Source organism: Paralichthys olivaceus, chromosome 10 (genome assembly GCF_024713975.1).
Source record: "Paralichthys olivaceus isolate ysfri-2021 chromosome 10, ASM2471397v2, whole genome shotgun sequence".
Lineage (NCBI taxonomy): Eukaryota > Metazoa > Chordata > Actinopteri > Pleuronectiformes > Paralichthyidae > Paralichthys > Paralichthys olivaceus.
The window spans coordinates 13,591,525-13,616,620 of NC_091102.1; the positions used below are offsets into that span (position 1 = coordinate 13,591,525).

At 38.8% G+C, this 25,096-nt stretch overlaps 1 long non-coding RNA gene across 4 annotated transcripts in view; it reads left to right on the forward strand.

The window, feature by feature from the left end:
- The first annotated feature begins 13,232 nt into the window (after positions 1 to 13,232).
- Positions 13,233 to 25,096, forward strand: part of LOC109631214 (uncharacterized) — a 110,061-nt gene continuing 98,197 nt past the window's right edge. The window contains exons 1-3 of one of the 4 annotated variants that reach the window (XR_011244424.1): positions 13,233 to 13,353; positions 13,538 to 13,641; positions 24,919 to 25,031. This is a non-coding gene — a long non-coding RNA (uncharacterized lncRNA). Of the gene's footprint in view, positions 13,354 to 13,381; positions 13,642 to 24,918; positions 25,032 to 25,096 lie in introns of those variants that run through there. The other 3 variants (XR_011244421.1, XR_011244423.1, XR_011244422.1) reach the window with 3 other exon arrangements.

A 25,096-nucleotide genomic window follows, 5' to 3' on the forward strand; every position in this document is an offset into this window, starting at 1 on the left:
TATTCTGCAAGTAAATGCAGTTCAGCTGAAGGGCTATTCATTATATAAATTTGATGATCAGCCAGGTCCTCATAGGAAGTACAGTCACAATGGTGGACTGGCTGACGGTGGGAGCTCCTTGAATTAATTTGAGGGAAACCTGCTGAGTGGAAGCTTTCCACTTCACATGTTGCAAAGGTGCCCAGCTGCATGAATCTCAGAGATTGTTTATTGATGAAAGCCAAGTTCAGACGAGTGAGGAAAAAAGAAAGCATTTGTTTCAGGTTAATATGTAAAAAGCTGTTTGGCAATGAGCTCATCCATGACATCAATGTTCTCGCATAAACGGCAGGAAATTCAGGGATATTGATGTCAGCAGGGGTGCGGAAGAGCAAACCAGTGCAAGGGCAGCAAAAAAGGGGGGTAACATGTAATATAAAAAGAGGTGATCATTGACAGAAAAACCTGGAGTTCAATAATAACTGAGGCTGAGAATATGATCGTGAGGATGAAATCCAAGAACTGATAATTAACCATATAAGCTCTAGCATTGAGACATGTAGTATTTAACACAATGCTTCCTTTTTTTTATTGTTTATCTATCAACACATCGGCTTCAGTTACACAGTTTCTGCCTATGGACCTTGAGTTTAACCCAGCAACTTTAAGTCACAAAGACTTTTTTTTGTTCAATCACTTGTATTCTGAAGGAAAAACAGTGAAACTTGCATAAAAACATAGTGACACGATGTCCTGTATTCTCTTTCTGAATCTGGAAAGTACATTTGGTGTCATGTTACTCACTGTCTGCTCTGATTTATTCTTTGCCTTGATCTGTTTCAAACAAAACTGTAAATGCCTGAGAAAAGTATGCTGAATAATGATGTATGAAATAAAATAATAAAGAAAAAATTTGGTGTGTGTGTGTGTGGTGACATTTGAAACTCAAGTTTTTCCCTGAAATTCTAATTATTTAGTGTTGTGTCTTATAAGCAGAATTAAGTCTAACTACAGTAGTTCGACCTATATCTGTAAAGAGAGAAGACAGTCCAATGTGTTGCCCTGTGAAAGTGACATGGCTTGTTAGTGCTGATGGCTGCCTCCTCTGCATTCACATGCATAATACATCTCAGCTCCATCTTTCACTCCCTTGTCTAAATAGGAGACTTGCCCTCATGACACACGGAGCAGCATGGAAACAGGTTGAGCTGGCAAGTCTTGGCAGGAGACACCTTGAACTCCTCTCATATCTGCCTGAACTGTGATCCTGTCAACTTCAATAAGTCTCCCAGGAGAACTGTTAGCCTACTGTGCATATGGAGATCAACCTGGATAGAAGTAGTGAAAATGTACATGGATGCAGTTTTTAAATCCCATAAGAGTAATGATTTAAATTAAGATGAAGACATTTATCTTCGTAGAATAGCTGTGACATTTTCTATTGCAACTTCCACACAACTAACATTTTCAATTTAAAGTACAGAAACTCTGCTTCGGATTCATCTGGCATCCACACAACGCCGGAGTTATCGAGCCGCTAAAACATTCAGAAACACTTGTACTGTTACTTAAGGGTTGCAGTTCAGTCAGATTGGGCATAGACGTCTGGAAACATCTGTTTGCTGGTGAGCCTTTTTTGATCACAACATAACCTTCAATCAATTATCATGTTCCTATCAGATGACCACTTCAGCTACTCCAATCAGCCTTCTCCTGCGACTAATAAAAAACTGCATAGTGGACTATCTGCTGTTTACACAGATACGCACATGCCCACTGTACAAGAGTGGTCACATTATATGCACATTAGTGTGGACAGGGATTAAAACCAATATGGAGCCAAAATGCTAGTGTGCATGGAGATCGTTATACAACGGAACAGTATTGTAATGTGGATGTAGCTAATGTCTAAAATGGCTATTGCACAGACCTGGGGGGCATAAAAGTATAAGCTGACAGTGAAGTAACACATAGTGGACTGTTAGCCAAGCTACACACTTTTGAAATAACTCAGCCAAAGCATTAAGCTATTAAGGAAGCATGGTCCTTAATTAGATGAAGACATAAACTCTTTAGATGAGTCGATAAGAGGGAGCTGCCTAATGTGATCTCTAGCAGATTGAAAAGCATTTAAGGCAAAGCACCAGCGACTGCTCAAATGGGATTGTGGCCGCTGCTTCGGTCCCATCAGCATTTACCCCTGCTCCAACCCCAGGAATGTGGCTGAGAAAGAAAGTACAGAGTAATTACTAACGCACAATAGATATGCCTTATGTTATTTTCTCTGAAAGACAGGAGGAAGGCAGCACAAACTTCACCCCAATCTTTATCTAAAAGTCAACTCAATTATGCCTCATTAAAAACTATGACATGTTGTGCTTCTGTGCATGACTCACAGAGCTCTTTGGATAAACTTGTCCTCCTGAGGTAAATTTCAAAGATGCTTCTCAACCGCTTGTCTGTGTCACTGTGTGTATAAATAAACACAGCCTCGGTTGTGGCAGGGATTAATTTATGCTATTTTAAAAAGTACTAAGTAGATGTATGGCATGTTGAATTATTGTGATTACTGTGAAATGTTGCTTAAGGCTGCCAGCGAAGAAAACAAGGCAGAGAGCTTACGGCGATGCTAACTGCTCTGTGAGGCTGCGTTTGGGTGTTAAATGCTTACATTGACAAGGCAAATACGCTGTAGGTATGATGTTCACAGTGTTCATGATCTTAGCGTTGGATGTTGACATGCTAGTGGATGCTAATTAAACACAAAGTGCTGCTGAGGCTGGCGGGTGATTGACCAAAGTATTGGATAACTTAACATTTTGAACTTATAATAATAATATTAACCTGATAATCACAGGTGTTTCAAGAGACTACGGGACCCAAAGGTAAAAAGTACCCAGGGGGCCCCCAACCGACTATTTAATATCATAATTAAAACCAAAGTACATATATTATTGGCCCATCATGCACACACACGTAGACATTATAAACCTCAACCAAACCTCTATTCGGTGAGTGGCATGGATACAGTGGCCGAGACGTTTCACACAAGCGCATGAACAGGAAACACAAATGCAAAAGGCACAACACTAAAGCAACAGCCACAATAAGAATACAAAAGTGAAAAAAACAACAGCAAAAGCCACAACACAACTACACATCCCATTCAACTGAAACACAACCACACAGTGAGTGACAATGGATGTTGAGCATGAAATGAGCAGAGATACTTGCTGCTCCCACTTCTTCCTTTCAGGCTTCAAGCAACTGTGTCCAATCATCTCGTTTTAAACGCAGACTGGCTTGTCCAGATTTTTAAAAGTAACGTTTGTGGCTTTTGCATGAGTGTTTTCTGTTAATGTGCTTGTGTGAGACTTCTCAGCCACTGTACATGGGGCCCTCTGGGTTTTCAGAAAATGATCATTGCTGAGATTTAACGTAATTTGCCATTCTTAGGTAATTGCCTGCATTTCCCATCCTGTTGCAACACCCTGGTGGATAATGGTCCAAGATGAAAACTCAAAGTTTCACCGAAGAGATCCAAATTACAATGTAATCTCATAGTCGTGAAGACATTTTACTTAAAGACAAAAAAAAATCTACCTTGTTAGGCCCTGGATGGAAAGTTAGAGGATCAATAAAGTCACATTTTTATGCTCTGGGAACCAATAATGCCTTTGCAACAATTGATAGATGGTCCTAGAAGATGATGATGTAATAGTTGTTAAGATATTTTAGTCTGAACCAAAGTGGTCGACCTACTGACAAATGCTGGTGACCTGGCAGCAGTCGGAAAAAGCTTATACAGCCGAGCATAAATTCAAACATTCAACAAGTAAATCACAAGACTGAGAAATTACATTTTTTAAAAACACCTGCATGATGAGTCAAACACTCAGTAAAATGACAACATCTCATCAGTGATATTTATCAGCATGACAAATGATTGATTTGCATGCTTGAGTTTATCCATTTACAGGAAACCATGCAGGCTTCCTGGAGCGTCTCTGTCTGACAGTTTTGTGACCTGTCATGCAGACTGTGCAGCAGTGACCCTCTGCAGATATACAGTTGTAACCTAATCCACTAATAGTTCAAGCCCCAGCGCTGAAGCAGTGACGCCACGGAGCTGAAAACGCCTCAGCATGAATCAAAACTGACACACTTATCTCACAGCAGACAAATGTTTCCTGCAGGCCAGAGTCATTACTTTTTCTGCCACTGTTTCAACTGAACCTGAGCAGCAAAAATAATTTTTAGTCGTTGATTGAAAAGTCACCAGCAGGCCATGTTACATGTTCCCATGTAGGGAATATAATTGTATTCTCTCTGTCAGCTACTCCTTTCTCTTATCTGCAGAGTTTTCTAAATTGGAATATGAATAATGGACAGTTTGAATCTGTGTAATCTTAGTTTGAGCTCATGAATTAGAATTGACTAAAAGTAGAAAATAAGAAGAGATTTTTTTATCGAACAGCATCGACGGTGTGGAGTGTTGAGAGGGGAGGGCAGCTTACTGATAAAAAACTGAGTGGCAGCTCACAGCAATACAGACATATTTTCATTTATACTAGTGCCATAGATAAAACTGAGATACAGTATATCAAGTAGATTAGAAAGCAAGGCATACCCGCTCTACTTAAAGCACAATGGTTGGTTATAAAATACTTCATAAAATACAGATTGGAAGGACAGAGAGTCGTGAGGGAAGGACATTTTAAAGACTGCAGTTGTATTCATGAGGCGTGCAGCTTAGGCTGTTCTTCTGAGTTAGGATGAGCACTTATATTGCACAGGGCTCTCTCAAGTGCATAACATGATGGGTTATGCAAAAGAAAATTAAAAAATCACTTCAGATTCTTTTCCAGTGCAAACACAGGTCGTGATTGGACACAGTTGTGACGGCATTCATTTTCATTCCCATATTCCTACAGTTTTTATCTTGTTTTTTTTAACACGGTGGCAACATTTGAATCCATCCCAGTCGGTAAATGATACCAAAAGACAAAACACAACAACAGTATGACATCTTTTTCAAGAGCTGCTGTGTGGAAGACAGTTTCGAAAAGTAATTTTAAGTTTGCTTGTACATGCAAACAGAAAAATGGCCGTGACCAACACATTGCCCACCTCTTTGTTTCCTTCATGGCTTGCATCTTTTATCAATTGACATCAATATGAATCACTAAAGATTATCATCAGCTGCATTCCTGATCATGCAAAGCTGACTGTAAAATGGGACCGCGCTGTGCTAATATTTATTGGTGTGTCAGAGAGGCATGCGATTTCGACTAAGCGGGTGGGACTGATCTACAGTTTGAGTGGCTCGAGATTCCATTATTGTTTGGCTGATGTTGTTTCATTGGTATGAGTGATGGAGGGTGCCATTGTAATTGTTTGGGGATGTAGTTCTGGTGCAGCAACTTCTCACCGCAGGGGAATGCGCAGTAATATTTTCTCCTCCCCGTATCGAGTGATGGTACATTCCTCCGCGCTCCTTCGTGATACGCTGCCTTCTCCCCGCGCAGCTAAATAATAAGCCTGTCAGTTTGATTTAAAAAGGCTGTGGCAGTATTATGAGAGACACCATCAGATTTGGAATAATTCATAAATCACAAGCAGTAAAGGATAAATCAATAGAGCTGCGAGTTTAAACTGTTTTCATTCTCCCTTCTCTTTATGTCATAGCTCAAAGGAGAGACACAATTCAATTGTGGAGGCACTGCTGCACACAGCACAATAAACTTATATTGTTGTCAGTGCAATGAGACACATCCCCTTTGTGCATATATCGACAGCATAAAACTTGAAAACTGTGGATGTGATCGGAAAAGGGTTGATTATTAAATTGACTGGAAGACTGGCTTATATTGTAAAGGTTAAATTGAATCACCCTCCAAAGAAAGAAAAGCAGAATGCACTTACAACTCTGCATGTATATTTATTTTAATATGATTATGATCCTATGACGAACTGTGCGACAGCTACTCTGCAATATCTAATCTTCCTATGTTGACAAAAATCCTGGGGCAAATTTAAAATTGCAGACTTATATTGACTCGCAAAATGTGTTTACGCCACAGCTGCCTGGGTTTCACCTTGAACACAACATGACTACAGCTGCAGTTTCAGAGATCACTTGAAGAAATTCTTCTTATCAAACTGTGATCAAGATGAGGTTAGCTTCAACTGGTTCTATGGCTACATCACAGGCACCCCAGTTCAAGGGCCAGTTCGGGGCCAGTCCCTTATCTCGAACTAAAGCTCTCGTCAACAAAAACTGGTTTGACTGTGGGACCAACATTTCGCTGGTCTGTAAGACAGAACATCAGGGGCTTGGTGTGGGATTATCAGAACCAATAAAAACAACCAAAACATTGTGACCACTATTACAATAAACTGCTTGTGTTGTGTGTTGTCTGCAAAGAAGATTTCATTTTTTTAACTCTGGGCCCATCATGTTTGGATGCTGTAGACTGCCATTGTTAAAGTTGGTGCTGGGAAATCACGTATAGAGTGACATATTCAGGGACATAATGACTGTAAGGTGCTCTGGCCCCTTGAAAAGCAAACTGGGCCCAAAAGGTTCCCGAGTTGAACCAATCCAGAACCAGCACCAGGTTCACCTTGGGTAAAAAGGGTGAAGGAGAACTGGCAGATGATGCTGAATCAAGAACTCAGAAATGGGGTGCCACATGGGTCTATTCTTGGTCCTTTTTACATGATACATAAATAACACTAGTCTTCCCAATCAGTACACCCGTTTTTATGGATGATACAATTTCTGTGCCCCAGACTTAGTCTTGGGCTTGTTTTAAAAATGCAGATAAAACCAATTCCAATTATAGATCCTACCTACGCTGGCTCATTACCTACCATTACAATTTAAATGGTACTCATATATCTCTCGCTGACTTAGACAAATACTAAGGAATCTGGTTTGATAGCGGCCTCAATATTTGATTTTAATATCACAAATCAAACTTGGCTTTATGTGTAATGGACTCTTGTAATTAGTTTATCCAGTTCGGTGTTGATTTCGTGTTTGTCTGGAACTGTTTGTTCTTTCTCTCTTTGCAGACTGTGTGGTTGTTTGATCTTATTCTCAGGTCTCTTTTGAGATCTCAATGTCACAAGACTACTTGATAGAATTAAAGTATATGCATATTTTTCAAACTGATGCTGCAGTTTTTCAAACTGGTACAGTGATGCATTTTTAATATACTGTGGGAGGTTTGCAGTACAGCTGAACAGAAAATCACATGCATCCACCTGATCAGAGTCCTTCCTTTTCATGCAAGTGAATAAATCTGCTGGATCTTGGATTCCTGACAAGTTGTGGGGAGTTTAAGCCACTGAGGGTTAGTGATGTGTGTTAGCATCTATGTGATTATGAATGCTACATTTCACTGCCTGGTAATTGGTGGGAAAGAGGAGCCATATCACAGTCTGTCTTTTGTTTATTTCATGCATCAGTTGATTTTTAATTCCAGAGGTGCAGTAAACGCACTTATCAAACACATACAGGATCATTACTCAGGCTGATGAACAACCCAGACTGTAGCCAGGGGGGGGGGGGGGTTATGAGATTTATCATTAAGTTTGTCAGCATTTCAAATGTTTTTCATTGAGGAGCCTGACTCTTAACTGATTTTCCACATTAGAACGTACATATTTTTTTTAATGCTGCCTTTGTGTTAACTCAAAAAAATTCTTATCCTTGAACTCTTATTATGTAACACAAACTGTAGGGAAGAGGGGTACGAGATCCAAGATGACATATACTTGCACTAGGACTTAATTTCAAAAGTCTCTTCCCCAATAAGTACAGAGGTTGACAGTTTATATCTTGATCTAGACCAGAGCTTCCTAGAGAGCAAGTTATATCAGCAATCCTTTATTCTCTTAAGATGCCTTTACTGATGGTGGCTATTTGTTTAGATTTCTTGTGCAATATTTACTGGACTTTGTCTCTGATGACAAATGGTAAAACATCTGGTAATTTAGTAATTTAGTAATATTTCTGTGCTTTTCCAGAGATGATATTTTACTTAAATGGCTCATTTGTATTCATGCTTATTTATTCATAAAGGGACACACATTATCCAAGATGCAAACTCAAGTCCAACATGTAAATGTGCCTGATTTAGCCATGCAGGCTGTTTTTCATTTAAGTTCCCCATGTTCCCTATTGGTATAAGTAAGCTATAAAGGCATTTAAACTGGGCTTGTGTTTAAAAATAATCAGTGTGATGCATCATTAAAAAAATGATAATAAATGTACCAAATAACTATAACTTTAATCAGGCAGGTGGTATTGTTAAAGAGTCTGTTATAATTGGCTGCCTGGCATGCTGCCTTTCAAACAATCAATTTATAGCTGTGGGCTGTTGCTGCTAAATACAATGGCCTTATGGTCCCAGACCTCTTTTGCTTCAAAACAAATACAAACATTTGCAATACCAGCAATGTTTTTTCTTCCTCAAATAGACAATTCAGGATATTTAACTTTAAAATCTCTTTTGAGTAATATCACTGTTGTATTATATCACAGCTCGAGAAGACAATAGGACAGTGAAGTTATAAAACCTTGATACCTTTGCTCAACAAATCAATCCTTCAAATGAAAGTTGGACATTTTTTGGGTCCATTGGTTTGTATTTGCATTTTGTGTTCCCATTTTATTCAGTGATTTTATCTCAGTACACAGAACATACTGGAACGTTCACTGGATACACATGCATATTCAACATCAGGACATTTTCTTTCAAAAACAACACTGGAGATGGAACAAAAGCAATATGAGAAACATCATTCTGTGCAACATGCAAGGTCACGAACAAATGATGAAGTCAAATATTGCATAAAAAACAAAAAAAAAAACAAATTCCAGACTGGAGGAGTTGTGCCATTGAATAGATTATTTTTGTTAACTTAAAAAAATGCAGTCAAAACAGTTGTCTGACCAGAAGTTGGTGAGATTCTCATCAGTATTCCTCATGATGAACAACAAAATAATGTCAAAAAGGGAACTTTTTTTAAACTTTATGTAACAATTGTATCTTGTGCTGATTTTCTCTGTCAGTCAACATGAAAATGCAATCCCTCTCTGCTACCTGCTAAGACAATAATATGGGCTTTCTCTCACTTGTGCATGTGTATTGTATTAAAATAATGAGATGTCTTCATACACTTGAAGTGGATTCTCTCTCCAAGTGAATAAATTATGATCCACTGTTGATTGGATTTCTGTCAAGAGATTGAGCAGGAAATGAAAGCTTTTGTATTTGAAGGGGGGATGTGGTGGGAGAGAAAATTGTACGACGTGATTAATGCTTTTGTGCAATTTATGCAGTCATTTTATGGCTTACGATTACAGGAAGTAAACAAGGCAGTGGTAGTGACGGCTAATCCCCGGCATCATCCAGTCTTTGGAATCTGTCTGAAAGGGTCAATGATTGACTCTGATTTAGCCCGCTCCCAGTTTGGAGGAAATGAATAGATGCCAATCACACTCCTGCAATTCTATCAGCAGGACTGCCCAGCTATGAATAGATGGTGCACAATGCCTTCTTTATAACGGTCCTAAGTTATAATTACATGCTGCAATGCATATGTAAAGAATAAAAGTGTGCTGTGATATATAAAATAAAATAGGGATATCACATAGCATGAAGGTCTAAAAGGGAGAGTCATAAGGGACTAAAATCATTCTAGTACCATTCTGAGAGAGAGTGCTGCATTGAGTGTTACTGCCTGGTCCATTGGTTTGTATTTGCATTTTGTGTTCACATTTTGTTCTGTGATTTTTTGAAATTCACCAACAGCATGGACAACAAATCATTGAGGATTAAGGTCCAATTTCTTGCACTACCTCAAAAAACCTGTCCAGTGTTAAAGGCAGAGATGGTGGACTGTGTCTGCAGGCTCTGAAATGCTTCCAGCACAGAGTGGGACAAAGCCAAATTTTCTTGTCAAGGCCATTCAGCATCCAGCTATGGATTCTCGAGTTTAAGCTTCCCTTCCTGTCACATATTTTAACCAAGACAGGGGGCCACAGACCGTGGTTCCCAGCCACAGCTTACTCCGTTACCTTTGTGTCACAAGGAGATGTTGGAATAACCAGTATTCTCTTCAAGAGGAATTAGGTGTCATGATAGAAAAGTAATCAACAATCTGGGGTGTAGCAAATAGGGTAAGCAAAGAAGGCAACTGGTTTGAGAGGGGGCCCCCGAGAATCGATGATTACATTAGTCCACAGCAACAAAAATGTTATATGGAGCCCCTTAAATTCTATGATACACAGGAGAATGCAATGACCCCCCCGCCTTCAAGGCCCCATGCCAGTTTATCTTTCTGCCAAAAGCTTTGCAATTTTGGTTTGTCGTGGTACTATGTAGGGTCCCCCAGGTCTTGTTTTGCTTGGGGCCTTCAAAGTCCCTTAAAAGAATCCTATCAACAATCAACCCCTCACCTCCACTTGCCTGTTAATACAGGGATGTCACTGCTCGCTCGTCTTTTCTAACAACACTGTCAAGTGTCAGAGGACATGCTCCACTGCGTCCATCTCCAGCTGCACTCGCTCTTCATGTTCAGATATGCACCTGTAGATACTAGCAAGACCTCTGCATCACAAAGTGAGCTTTTTTGCTGCTGGTTGAGCTGTAGGCTGTCTCTTAAAGACATGGTGTTTGTGAAATTTACAATGGCCATTCTGAAGAAGCATCCCGAAGCCTATTCATGTGTTGGCACTCACTGGGTGAGTGGCTGCCTTAAAGCTTAACAGGCATGTGTTGCACTTTCTGACATAATTGGATTATTGTAATGATTCTATAGGCTCTGATAGTCAAGTGGATAGAATGGCAGAGCTCTGTTAAGTGCCATGCCTGATGGGGTGAGAGCTCCCTCACGCAGTTCATTGTGAACCCCTTCTGGATTAACTGCAGCATCAACTGGACTGTATAGAACATGTTGTCATTGAGGCCCTGGAATATCTGCTCCAAAGCACAGGGCCACGCTTTGGCCTAATAAAAATCTGTTGTGTTGAAAAGTGTAAAAAAGCACAGAAATTCAAAGCATATTGTTTTAATTAAAATTGGCCATACAAAGAAAATATTCAAATACTAAGGTTCAAATTATAGGTATATAATGGTAGAATTTTCAGAGTATGTGTTTTTTCAAAGTACCTGTGGTGTCCAACTCCTGCATCACTGCTGTTTGTACATCACCTTTTAAATTAGATCTCAAATATACCAGGTCTGTTTAATCAGTTTTAAAGACAAAACTTATCTAAGATACATATTATTATATTGTTGTCGAGCCACAGAACCTCATCTATACAATAATTGCAGGATATTTGGATATTTAAATTTTATTAAATCTTATAGATCTATGAAATATTTCATTATTTAAGAAACTACAGAGTACTGGAGAGAATAAAGTTTATATTTCAAATGGACAGAATAAATATGTGATATGAATAAACAGCTTTTTATTTCTTCAAACCTTTATTCCTCCAGGAGACATGTTTTAACATAACATGCATGACCTCTCACCCGGACTGTTTGTGAAGAATTTCCTGTTTTATTTTGGTACTTTCTTTTCTTGTCTTTTCCTTGCCCTACACTTAATTGTCTACCTGCCCCTGGTGTTCATCATAGTTGACCCTGTGTATTTATACTTACTGCACCTCTGCACCAGATTTTCTTTGTTCTCTTATATGTTCATTACTCTGCAGCATTTTTTCATTTGTTTGGCTTCACTTTCGGGGAGGAGCCAAACCATCCATCTTCATGCACAGTCAGTGGTTCTTATCAGTATTGTTACAGCCACACCTGAAAAGGCCATTACTCAGCGGCTAAGACCACACACACTATTGTCACATTTTTCAAATCAGAAAAATATTATTTTGTTACGCTGGTTGCTGAATTGAACAATTTAATGCTCCTCTTTTATGAATTCTAAATGTTTTCAATCTACTGGTCCCAAAAATGAGTTTGAGGCTGATACTAGTGTTTGGAGATTCTTTGTTGCTGCATTCTGTCTTCTCCTCCATTCATTTTTGCATCCTCATTAAAGCAACAATAAAAGAGTTTTAGGATAAATGACTGCTATTTGTAGATTTCTTTTATGTTAAAACATTAAATTATAATGTCCTCCATGCAACTTCTGTTTGAGGCAAATACACAGATTTACATAAAAAAAACAAGTGCCTTAAATAATGATACAGTAAAATTTGATAAAAACATAAACCATGAGGGATAAAAATGTAGTAATTGCACCTCATTATGAAGAGATGGGAAATAAAAACAATGCTAAAAACATGAGATTTTAGAATTCTCTTTTAAGACTGTTAAACTGGGGGGTAAATCCAAAAGCAGGGTTTGTACTACAAAAACAGGATTTTGATTTTAATGAGCATTATTTGTACACTAGCAGGAAATGAGATGACAAGGGAAAATGTTTTCTTGTATCTGATGCCTCTGAGATCTTCTCTGTATTAGCGCTGCGTTTGAGTTCCCACTTAGTTTGTTTGGGATTTAAGGGATGAGAAATGTATTCTTATTTGATTTGGGATTTGTGGATTGGGCTTGTTTTTGGCAATGTATTGAAAACAAAGAATTATGTTATCTGCATATTTATTGAAAGTTATTCTAGACTCTAAATGTCTTCCAAAAAAGCATGTTATTAATTTAGGTAATTTAAAGCTGTTTACTGAATATTTCATGGAGTCTTGTGTAAATTACAAGTGTGGTTGTTGCCTGATGGAAAGTTAGGTTAGGATGTTCATGATTCCAGGAAAGTAAGAAGACGTGTGGTCTCTACTGAGTGAAAAGAATGAATAAGTGGAGTACAGCCACAAACAATATTGAGCATAAGTAGCAAAGTATCTTAAAATACACAAATCTCAACAAAACTAAATTCCAATACTTACCAGAAGTTTAAACTATTAAAATTAATAAAAAATATACATCAAATGATCACATCATGTAATTTTGTAGGATCCTGAACTAATTAGGTGGACACATTGTTTTATTTGTGAACTGGCTCAATGATGAATTATCAATAATACTAATAATGTAACAAAAATGTATGTACTGGCTCAGTTACGTCTGATTTATCTATGTAGTATGTTTGTAAGTAAGAAGATAGAATATCCTCCTTTTGGACCAGTCCTTGAATCTATCATGGTCTCAAGGTGTCTACAGCCAATCAATCTTTAAATGGGTGAAACCAAGTTGAAGGGGGAACAAGTGAAAAACTGGGAGATAGAAAACACTGGTTTACAGTGTGGTGAAGTTTGTAAAGTGACAGTTGTTTCACTAAGTGATACTTAAGAAGTTCTGCGTTGTTTTTTAACTTTTAAATATGAAGGTGAGGCGGTTGAGCATTTTTCTGTAGATTATTGAACTATTCTGCAAACTGTTTAAACTCCCCCAACACGTGGCGCTTGTTACCTGCAGCCTTGACAAGAGACTGCAAGATCAACGTTTAGGAGTTCTTATCTGCACAATGCAATCATATAGAGGAGGAAATAATTCTGGTTTATTATTGTTAGTGCATTTCTAGTGTATTTTGGTATGAGCTATCCACACTGCTGCAGTAGCTGGAGACGCAAGGTGCCTTCCTGTGTTGAATACAGCTGCAGGTTGCCAAGTAATGGTGAGTACCAACCATAAACTGGAGATGAAAAAACAAACCTTTTGTTTTTCTGCATACTTGAATTATATATGAAGCAGGTTTATACTGATACTTGACAAAAGCTTTGTCCTGCCTTTATGGCTTTTATAAGATATTATTAATCCTGAAGGAAATTACTGTGTGGCTGCCTGCTCCAATATTCACATCATATAGTGAATACAACAATAAAACATTAAGTAAAAATGAAAAAAAATAGTATAAAGTGTATTATAAGTGAAGTAAAGCAGGACCAGTGCTTAAATAGAACTAACAATATAAATGAGAATAGAATAACTAATAAAGCTATATATACTCATACTGCAAAATAAATGTGCCACATAAATGAATGGATCTGTAATCTTGATATAATAAGTGTTCAGTTGAGTACTATGTGATTAAGTATACTTTGCTTACTGGAACTGTATGTGCTCACTGGTGACAACTTTCAATTCTACAAACCTGTGCAAACCCCTGTACTTCATTTAACTTATAACTGCTGCTGACACCGTCTCTTGTAGGTACACGCTGGTATAGACACTTTGTGGTCAACATTTCAAATGCATCTTACCAACCAGTTTACCAGAGCTAGGTCAATATGTGACCTAGCGCTTCCATAAATCATGTTTGCTTCCATAAATGACATGACACACAATTTGTTCCCCCTGCCTGCATGCAGTCAGACATGGGTGAACACCCCCCCCCCCCCCCCCTTTGTCGTCTCCTGTGCATGATACAAACAACGTAACATTTCAGTCTGGCTTTACTGATAGGTCGAGCGGGCATGCAGTAGGTGAAGCTGATAGTGAGCGTCCTCTGCTGGATCACGAAGCAAACTTTTTCAGTTGGTGTGATGCGCTTCTAGACTAAATACTTTGAATTCAAACCGGTCATTACAGTTCGATATAATAGAGTGGAGGCAGGACTTACCCTCAACAACTTCCCTCTTCACCACAGAAGTTTCAACTTGTTTTGCAGCAGTCAAACCATGTCGGTTTAACTTCACATTATGTGTGCAACTTTTCTTCTGCTTGTCTATTCAGCTTCACCTCGAATATCAAAGCGTGCTAAGCCAGCTGATGATATAGCCACAGGCTGTTTCAAACTGTAGGACTTTGTTTTTTTCTTCAGCTCTGAAATCCTTGAAAATCCTTTGTGTGATGATGGGCAAATGCAACAGAAAAGTGGACGTGAATGGAAAGTTAAAAGTAACTCATAGATTTCGAGTGATGCATTTTGTTAACTTCATTGTTATGTTGATCATGTAAGCAAATCCTTCGCACCTCTGGAGGTAAATTAGCTGACTTTTTTTTTTGCACAGCAGATTTCTAAGGTGATTATTGTTTAAAGGAGATAATGATCTTTTTGAGGGTTACCCGAGTTGTGTTCAAATGTAGCTATTTAAGGTGGATGGATTAAGGTCTTCGACACCAATTTTGCAGTGTTGTTGCCAAGCATCTCTTAAAATGTAATAAAAATATGTGGGCCACTGTCAGATGTTGGATTTGGTAAATACACTTGCAGTTGGTAACTTGTTTTTAATTTCTTTTAGGTATCTTCTATCAGTGAATGAAAAACATTATTTTTATTGTACATATAATGTTTTTAATTTAGAATGTAATTAAATTGCTTATTGGCCTGCTGGTTTGCCAAAGCACACACAACAAACATGATATTTTATTCATTTTACATTTCACCTGGCCAAAAGAACCTCTTTATTTGTTTTTGAGAGCAGCATTCATTAGGGTCACTGCCCCTGCAATTCAGCACAACACAGGAATATCACAGCCTTTGTGCCCTCTGTTTGGCTTGCTGTGTTTGTGCAATTTTCCTCCAATGGTGGCCTCTATGTTTGTCACCCTTATCTCCTTTTGACCAGGCCACTGCTTACAGGCCAATCTCTATAGAAACCTATGACTGACCTGAGCTGCGAACAGACTTGAAAGACCTGTGGAGCTTGTCAGGACCCTGAACCCACAGGCTACCTCTCGACTTTGCCGAAGGCACACGCTGCCGCTCGCTCGTGATACACCAGGGTGCTGCAATTGGAAGATATAACGTATACGATAAATACTGAATAATAAAATGCTTTTTGATGGGTGGATGAGAATCCAAGACAATGAAACCCACTGAAGTGTCAAAGACCTTGTTCCTGCTTGGAATTGTAGACACACATATTAACCAGTGGATGCTACTTGACATTAAGGAAGTGCCATTAATACTGGAGTACATCATGAATCCCATTGTACATACTAATTCTGTAATTCAATGTGATTATTTTAAAGCTGTGCTGGTCCATTATTTGTTTGCTGATGGGTAGGGATGGGGGCAGTGGGTTTCACATAACAAAAGGCACTGACCTCATTCTCAACCATCTGAGCTGTGCAATGAGCCCTATATCAGCCCCGGAAGCATATTTCAAGAAAAGTTTTTCCCCAGCTTTGACATTAGATTTCTTAGGGATTTTATTTTGTATTCAAATTGAATAAATGTTTAATAGCAAAAGCAGTAGAGCTGCATGGAGATTAATGACAGCTTGGCAGTGCATTGGCTGGTGAATTAGTATTCTCCTTCCTCTGGGCTCTGTCCGTCTCCTGTCTGCTAGAGAGATGATAGGTCCTGCTCTGCCGACAGGGACATCCCTGAAAATGTGACACTGCTGTCTCTGTGTGAATCGTTAAGATCAGTTTGGACTGTTTGCATTGTCTATTAATGTCAGTGACTCACTTGGCAGCATATGCATTTGTCACTAAAGGGTTTCATCCTATGGTAAGTAAGCTAGTGACAAAGCAAAGTGCATGAAAGGATAATAAGGAAATACTTCATTGGATAGTATTGTGGCTGTAGTTGCTGGTTTTAGCTTTGTTGCTTAAAACTGAAAAGATAAAATACCTTTTAGTATCATATAAACTCAGCTGTCAGGCATAGTCTTTGTTTATTTCGCCAGTTTCATAATGAAACAAAAAAAACACTAACTTGATGTCTTTTGCATTGCCTTACTGTATCTCTCTCTCAAACACGTTGAGCCATCTGTCTTAATCATGCTGGCTATCGGCAGCACTGGAAGAGATCTCGCAATGTCGGTGGCGATCAAAGCATCCATAAATTGTTTCAGTGTCCACAGCAGAAAGACAGACACTTTCCTATCACTGGTAGTAGGGGTGCTCCGATAAATCTGCCACTGGTCGGTATCGGCTGATATTCCCTCTAATTAGTTTGATTGGTGATCTCTGTCACTCATTAAGTTCAACTCTCAACAGAAATAAGATGGAATTGATATTTGACGTTTTTCATTCCTTGATTTTTTACAATGTTGTTCATATAGATAAATAAATCATGCTACATGATGCATAGAAGGCTTTAAAATTAAGATCCAATTGCTCAGACAGCATTCAGCAATGCATCCTGGGCCACATTAAAGGACTGTATACACACCTGACGTGCTGTATGTACACATTAACCATGCTTTCTGATCACCATTTGCTTCTCTGTGAGGCAAATGACGTGTTTGTGCTCTTGTTTAAGCAGCAGATGTTTGTGTTCCGCAATATCACCAGACTCCCTTTAAAATGGTGCATGTTTGAGTGTTGTTGAATGACAAGAAAATGTATAAATTTTGAAACGCTGTCTGCGACTGATTCTTAATTATTTGAGCCTTCTTGTAAATTCCGCACACGTTTGTTTGCATTTGTTCCAGTGTGTTGGCTCAGTCGTGTTTTGGTCTGTTAAAACGCAATGCATTGCTTCGCAAACGGGATTATGTACATGTCTATTTGCATGTAGAGCAGGGGATTCTATCACAAGTGGTCTGTCTGATCGGTTGTATAACCTCCTCTACTGCGGGAAATCACTTCCTTTATAGTAGTTCAACAACATATACTAATACAATCTTACCAGTTAATTGCTTAGAGAACAATGTAGGGCTGCATGTGTACATTTTTTATAGATCCAACTCCACATTTACCATCAGGCAATCTCAGTGCCGCTAGTTCAAACTGAACTCTTCTCTTGGGAGTTAAGCCCTGTTATACGATTTACTGGACCGGATCCTTGAGGGAGAGTGTCTGTTGGGTACTACTGCATATTTCTCCATTATGATCTCCCTCTGAAGGCTCAAAGCTCAGGTAGTGAAGGACACAGAGAGAAAAAAATTGTGGGACTGTCATGAGCACTGCCTACATTTTCTGACCAGAGGAAACACACTGTGGACTGTCCTCAAAGTCTGCCCCACAGCATCATAATTCTGAAGGTATTAGCTTGATCCTCAAACTTGGCTTGTCGCGAGGAATGGGTGTGGGGACTGCAGTGAGGAGGCTGCGAAAATACAGATGCTGTTCTGAGCTTTGTCTTATAAGAACTGCCACCTTGAAGGTTTGGTGGACTTAAATGGCAGCATGCATTACAGAAACAAGGATTGTGTAGGCCTAACAGAAATGCTTGTTTGGCCTTTTCAATAAAGACTTTGAGGCAATGGAAAAGAGGCAAAACAAACATTAATCCCAATCAGTGTGTCTTGACTAAGCAAACACTTTACCTGAGGATACCGTGTTTGAAGGGCTGATTTAATACATACACACACCTCAGGAAGAAAACTGGCCTGTAGCTCAGCTCGCTCAAGCAGTCCAAAGAAGGCAATATTTTGTAAATGAGCTTTACTCCCCAACCATTAAGGCTGTGGTTTCTCTTTGACTGAGGACCTTAATAGCCTCCTGCTTGGGACAGGTGCTGTGCAAATTGCCTTCCCTAAATGATTAATGAGGGAAGCTCTGTTCCTGTTGTGGCTAAGACTGAGGTCTGTGATGAAAGTAGGACATTTTCTTCACACACGATGTGGAAATGATGGAGAAAAAGCAAATGCACAAAGAACTACGGTCCAGAAGGAGATAATGACTTTTGGGACTCATTAATAGCTTTAAGCATCATATGCATGAAGTGACCTCTGACTGATTTCCCCAAATCAATTCATGCACAAAGAAACTCAAACATCCCACTGAAGTAACAATAAGCAAAACAGATTATTGTGAGTAATGGGACTTTTTGCCTCAGTCTCTTTTTCCCGACACAGTTCACTCAAGAAAAACAAAGCATTGTCATTCCAGCAAATGTCCCTCAAGTGACAAAGCCCTCTAGTAGCATTAGGACTCAGCTTGATGGATGCAACAGACTTAAACACAGGAGAACATTGATTGTTTCCGGTTTCCCACCGGCGGTCAATGCCGATTAATTTTAATCATCACCATAGTTGTTTCCTAACTACAGTGTGTATTAGCGGACATTCGTTCTTTTGGTTACATTAACCTTTAAGTACCTAAGCATAAACTTAAAGGTAGGATAAGCATTTCTGGCGAATGATTGTTAATATTTGAACTCGGACCAAAACAACCTTTCTCTTCACTGCTTCAGAAGCTCCATCCTCCAGTGTTGCACATGTACAGAAAACAATACAGATCACATGTTGGAAAAATAAAATGAATGAAACTCACTTTTCAGGAGAAACCGTGCAACCTCTTCATCCTTTTCCACTTTTCACCGTGGAAACGGTTCATGAGGATCTTCCCCCTTTCTTTATTTTCTTTGGGTTAAGTTGCCGCCTGTGATGCTACAGCACTTAACATCACGAGTGCTACTGTGCAAATGATTGCGGGCATAATTTTCTGTGAGATGGCAGAGAGTCATTTCCAATGGCTAACAGTAGTTGTTATGCTCTGAAACAGTAGTGGCGATGTACATTATCTGAGGCCACTTTCCTCCACAGCACAAGGCAGAGGAATGATTATCTCATTAGAGATGGTTCCTCATGTTTTATTTATACATCACTTCAAGAAAGGATTAGCGTACCGTTGGCATCTAGTGTTTATGACTGTTCCCATGGAAATCGCTGTATCCTGTGCACTAGCAGGAATACTCTTTTTGCTGATTGGCTGAAATAGTGTTGTGCTGTGTAGGTAGTCCAGCTTTCTTCTTTTCCCAAATACAGAGCCAGGGCTGTTTGAACTGGAGTTTTTTTTTACAGTACAGACGGAATGTACAGCCAGGGGACCATGAGGAGATATTGGCTGAATTTGAAAAAAAATGGCTTCCACAAGTTTAACCTAACAATTACCATAGAATAGTTGGTTTATAAAATGGAATAACTTTTCTGGAAGCTATTTGACAACTATGTCTTCCTCTCAAGCATTTCTATGTTCTTCTAGAGGTAATGGACAAATGGAGAATATTCCATTAGGATGTATTGTTGCTTTTACAGGTGATTGCTATTGTTATTATAACTCTTTTGGCAGAATAAGCTTTTCATCATTTCATTTTGATGGTGGAGAAATTCACTTAGACGCCTCACTTGTTTATTATTTTATGTTTAAAATGTTTGAAAATTGCTCCTTTTAAAATATTCAGGGTTATTCCGAGTTTGTTTATGTTTAACTAGTCCTTCACATTGTATTTTTTTTTAGAACATAGGACAAGATGAAGAATATCCCTTGTATATATCGAAACATAACTTAGAATACCAGAAAAAGAAAAACAACAGCAGCTCTGTTTTTTAACAGCGGGCGAGACGTTGAAGTTTTGTTCAAACTTCTATATCGGTCCTTTGATCCAAGGGCATATCACATTTGTATTCTTCCGTTATATGTCAGCAGTCTAGGTGATGTCTCCCATCAAGAAGCTGTCACCCCCTGCTGTCCTGAACACCTCCATTTCTGCAGTAACAAGAGGGCAAACTCTGACCATTCCTCCTTTTTAATGTGTGTGCCTGTGCTCAAATGTGAGGGATTTGTAAATGCTCCCATTTTTCTTTGGCAGGGGTTTTATCTCACAGACACAAGCCATCGGCACAGCTTGTCCTCGTCACACCAGTGTTCTCCTCAGCACAGCAGCGGCCAGCTGTGTCCATTTTCTCTGATTATTGATATACTGACATTGTTATGGAGGCAGTTTGTTCTAGGAAACACAATAGTTTGTTTCTGCAAAGCCTGTTGCATGTGCCATAAATATCATATAATGAAGGACATTTCATAGTTTCATAGTAAGAATGTGGGAAAACCTCATAATGTAAAACATCAACAGTGCTCGCTCTGTTGAAAAAGAGGGAACGCTGACCTGATTTGAGTTTTTTTCATGTTTGAGAACTATACACTTTATATTGAAGCCCTTTTTCATGTTTCAAACCTATACACTCTATACATTCCAGGTATTGAATAAAACAGAAGAATGTAGGTTACAATATTATTTCAGGCTATGAAAATGCTGTATTTTCTCATAGATATGCTGTAAAAGTTCTCAAGTTATTTGCAGGTTTAAGGCTGAGAGAATACAGCTTCCTTGGCATGGTGCATTTTATTTTTTCCTTCCCAAAAGGAAAAAAAGTCTTCAGAATGTCATTGAGACCTTCAAGGTCCTTGGGGAGATACTGTCCTGATCATGAGCTGTCAAAAAACATGACTTGAGGCCCTTTTTTTTTGAAGGAAATACCCCTCAAAAATTACTTGTCAAACCTGGTAAATCATTTCCATTATGCTTTAGGCCCCAAACAGCCTATTTGCAATGAGGCTCCACGGACCAATGACACCTCCTTATATTGGGAATGTCATTTTCTCGACATGCTGTCTCTGAGATGTATCTAGTTTATAAGATGTCTTAGTTTCTTTGACAAAATCCCTGACAAAGCAGGATCAGATGTACCTCAGCTATTAACCTGAAGCGAAGGGACACTGAGAAGGCTCTTTGATAGACAACAGTTTGCTGCTTTTCATTAGTGGATGAAGTTTATAAGAATTTGGCTCCAAAGCATCTAAAGTAAAGCATTGTGCTTTTTTTGTGTATAATTTCCTATTATGCATGTGCTATTAAGCACATGCTGTGTGGTGCGAAGCATCTGTGCCAGGAAGCAGTTGCAGGAAGACAAATACAACTCAGCAGGACAGGAATACCGCTGTGCACCATATCCCAACCGTGTACCATATAATAGCCTTCAAATTGTATTTAGGATTAAAGGGAATTACAGCCAAAACCAAGCCATCATCATTTTCATTCTCATCACCGATGGTAATAATTATAATTACTATCAATAGTGTTTCCGAAGGAAATCCAAATAATACCTAACAATTCCCAAGGAAATCAACATAGTCATTATTACGCTGGTGCTGAACAAGACTCAGCCAGCTGTCACCTGATACTGATGGACTTATCAACAATTTAAAATTAACAATTTATAATCCAAACAACACGCTCATCTCACAGATGGCTTGTTAGAAGAGGTCAGAAATAGAAAATGCCCAAGGGTAAGAAGAAGTGTTACTGCCAATGTCAGACATGGATGTGTTTCAGTGTTTGAAATGTCTTCCATGCCACTGGTAATTACATCCATGTACGTGCTTGTGTGTGTATCTGAGGTTTTTTTTTCCCCCTTGGGCAAGTAATCACACAATAATGAGAGGCTGACTGCATCAGCTCAGATTTTTTATTTTTTTTGCTCCTGCCAGGAGTGAGTGGAAGCTGTAGTGGCTCATTATTGAACAATAGGTGATAAATGAGACATGGGCTGCTTCAGACAAAGCATGTGATCCACCCCTGAGTGACGGGCCACTGTTATACGAGTCAAAGGTGATAAGTCAACATCACAGAGAAAAGTTTGCAAAAAGCCCTGTCTCAACTTTTTCATGGGATTGTTAATTAATACCTATGACGTATTACTTTGTGACGGGTCATCACACAGTGCAGACACAAAGTAGTATTCAGCTTTTGATGTGAACACAGACCGTTTAGAATTGGATTCAAAGGTTTTTGTGGATCACACTCAATTATAAATCCAACTCGCCAATAGAAGTGAGCAAGATTGTTTCATAACCACAAAATAAATTCTTGAAAAACATCATTATGGGTGAACCCCCCCTGAAATACTATTTGGTATTTTTTGTTGGGGGGGGCAAGGCAGAAATGTCAACAAAGCAACTCTCATTCATCTGATCATGCGTAATTTGAACTATACTGACATTTCCTTTGGAGCCTTTAAAGTCCACTGAGGCAACAGTCACCTGATTCAACTGTTTGTTCAGCTCATTTCGAGTCAGGGTCCGAGTTGTCTGGAAACATCAAATAAGTGTTTGGATTAAAGTCTGTTGATCACTACTACCAAGGGCCACATACCACTGTGGCGAGCAGTGGTAAAAAACAACCCTGAAATGTCACTGAAAGGAAGAGACTTAAAAATACAGACGCATGGCAAGAAGGACGAGTGCGTTGCTAAAATGACATATGGACCAAACAAATGAAAAATATTCTTATCAAACACATTGGATATAAAGTTGAGCTTCATTTATTTTGATTTATATTTGTTTTATCGGTTCACCTACAATACATTATAGTCTTTCATAGACATATCAATATGAGCGTTTATGTATGCCTAATCGCATACATATGCCTATGTATGCCGAACCTTTGGTTTTACAAAAAATTATGTGCATTAATGTCATTTTCTTAATTCAAGTTCTCTAAATTTGGTTGTATGTGTTCTCTTTATTATTATAGTTATAATTAAGTATATGTTTACACTGTAAAAAATCAACCCCTAATTAATGTCTTTGTCGTAAGCACTTAGTAACGCCCTCTTAGGAATCATTGCCAAATGTTTCGGTATCAACATCGGTGGCCAAAAATCTATATCGATTTGTGGTACTGATTACAATTTAGGTTTTCATATTCTACATGAACAGCCCCCTCAATTTTAGTTTTGAGGAGATTTACTGATGCGTGGGCTTGTCTGTAAATGATGGCATACTCCGAATGGAACAGTGTTGCTTCTCAGAGATAGATATAGGGGAAGTGCTGAGAAGGCAAGATCAAAGATGAATCCCCTCCAAAGCCCATGAATCCTGGCACCTGAAGATCTCTAGTGAGTAAAATCCAGCAAATCTAGCAACTTTATGAGCAGCTCTCCCTCTGTAATACATCACTCAGTCCACTCTGATCTGTCTGTGTTGTTGTGCAGCTCACAGCCACAATTTAAGGGACCTGCAGTGATGTGATTCAAAAGTTGTAGTCCAAATGTCAGTGTCACTCTTCCCATTCTACTGAAACCTGCCTAGTAAATTAAGTGCATTTCATTAAGGCTGCATATAAAATTGATTATAAGGTTTCTGTGCAGCACTGTACGGACAGTTTGCTGTTGAGACATCATTGTTTACATTGCAGCCCATAATTGCTTTTGTAGCTTGTTGCTGTCACGTCAATGTAAGAATGTATTTCTAAACCACTGGTATTAAAGTTAGCCTCTTCCCTTCTCTGGTATTTCTGCTTTCAATTTGTCTGACTGCAAGAGGTTTCGTTTTTTTTTTTTCATTGAAGAAATTCTATTGTGTCAGCAACCCTCGGCTGGACATTGTGATGTGTGATCATTTCTCAGGCATTACTTTGTCATAGTAGCACCTGTAAGAATCTCCTTCATTTCACTGGATGTACTTCCACCAAATGAAGATACTGAATTGAGTCACTGATTCAAGTTGCCATTTATTTTTGGAATTCTGCAGAAAGCTATAGGTCTGTGATTAAATCAGTGAATAAGGTGTTTCCCACAGACTTGTATTAAACCTGTAGCCACTGTAACCAATTTGTTAACAAATGCATAAATTCAGTTTCACACCGGATCCAAGGTTCATTAATTGAATATAGAAATAACACCACCCTTCATGATGCTATTTGCAGACACATGTTGATGCAGGATGCTGAAATACTGTGTAAACTGTCATTGCTTATCTTTTAAAATATTAAAAACACAAACACTGTGTTGCCTTGTTGCTGGGGGCTAAAAATATATAGCATTATTATGTCTTCTTCTTTGTGTTGCGGTGGAGTTTGGGCTGTAGTCTGAAAATGAAAATGGCTGTAGACTGCAAGTCCAGACAGTGAGGCCAATGTTGATGTGCATAAAAGGTGACTCCACTGGTTGACTTTAGAAACTTGCTTCTTTTTTGCAATGAGAAGATAACTCTACTTCTCACTTATATATATATATATATATACACAGTATAAAACTATATATAACCTCAGTAAACATTTTCATACAGTGCTTATGAACTAATTTGCTAGTTTCAAGTCTTCTTTAATACAGCATGATGTTAACTTCGCAAATTATGGCCTCATATAGAATCAAATAGATAAAGCATGGTAAATATTGGGGCATGTGTACTGTGTGATTGACAGTAATGTCGTCCAATGGATGACGTCGCAATGGGTTAACACTTGTTTTTTTCTTTTGTTCCCATTCAGCTGCTTTACATGTCTGTCATGAATTTCTGCAAGTGTGAAGGGACAGTCTCTGCTGAGGAGGCAGTGATGTGTCGAATAGGTCTTCATCCTCCTGGCTCCCAATTACAAAATGAGTAAGTGGGTGTCTTCTCTGACTTCATCTATCTTGCAGAGATGTGGACTGCAGTGCAACTCAAGC